An 885-nucleotide genomic window follows, 5' to 3' on the forward strand; every position below is an offset into this window, starting at 1 on the left:
AGAAATTTCTTACCTCAGTTTTTTAACTATTATTATTGCAACAGAACCGAAAAATTAATGCATCGAAACCGGCTGAATTTGGAAAAAAGAAAAGTGAGAAATTTCTGCTGAAAATGGAAACATTACTCACTCTAAATTGGTTACGTCAGACTTATATATTATAATAAATTATGTAGGAAGAGAAAAAAAATGAATCACGTGGAAAAAGTATTTTTATTTTTTAAAAACTGCTTTTCAGCTATACAAAAAAAAGTTTTACAAAAAAAATGCATCTGAGCAATAGAGGTTAAGTACAAAAATATGTCAAAAAAAATGAAATGACGGAAAAAAACGCCTCTGACCTCCAGACATCTGTACTGCACCTGAAAAAAAGAAAAAATAGGTTAGATAGTGAAAAATTATGAAAACACACACACACACACACACACACACACACACACACACACACACACAATACACACACACACACAAACCCTCACCTACAAAAAGCCGTTAGGGTAAACGGCCACCTGGAACAGAAAGGTCTGGCCGTTCTCGATGACCCTTAACGTGGCAGGCACCCCAGCGAGGATACCCCAGATAGGAGCTGCATGCCCGTTCCAGTACTCATTGATACAGTGGTCAGTGATGACTCTGATGTGCTGGAGCGGGATGTCATCCCACCATTTTTGGGGAACGAGAACATTGGGAGGGCCTCCTGGGAGCCGTACGTACCCTGCATACTGCGCCGCCATTTTTTATTCCTATAGGATTCAATAAAAAAATTAATTCGTACCCTAATTCTTCTAAAAAATTCTAGGTTTTGAATCTCTAGGTTTCTCATCAAATTCAAAAAACATATCAACCCTCAAACACACAAAATTTGATAGAAAATCCTAGCGAAGT

This window comes from Diachasma alloeum, unplaced genomic scaffold, assembly GCF_001412515.2.
Source record: "Diachasma alloeum isolate Michigan unplaced genomic scaffold, Dall2.0 Dall_scaffold_00745, whole genome shotgun sequence".
In the NCBI taxonomy this organism is placed as follows: Eukaryota; Metazoa; Arthropoda; class Insecta; order Hymenoptera; family Braconidae; genus Diachasma; species Diachasma alloeum.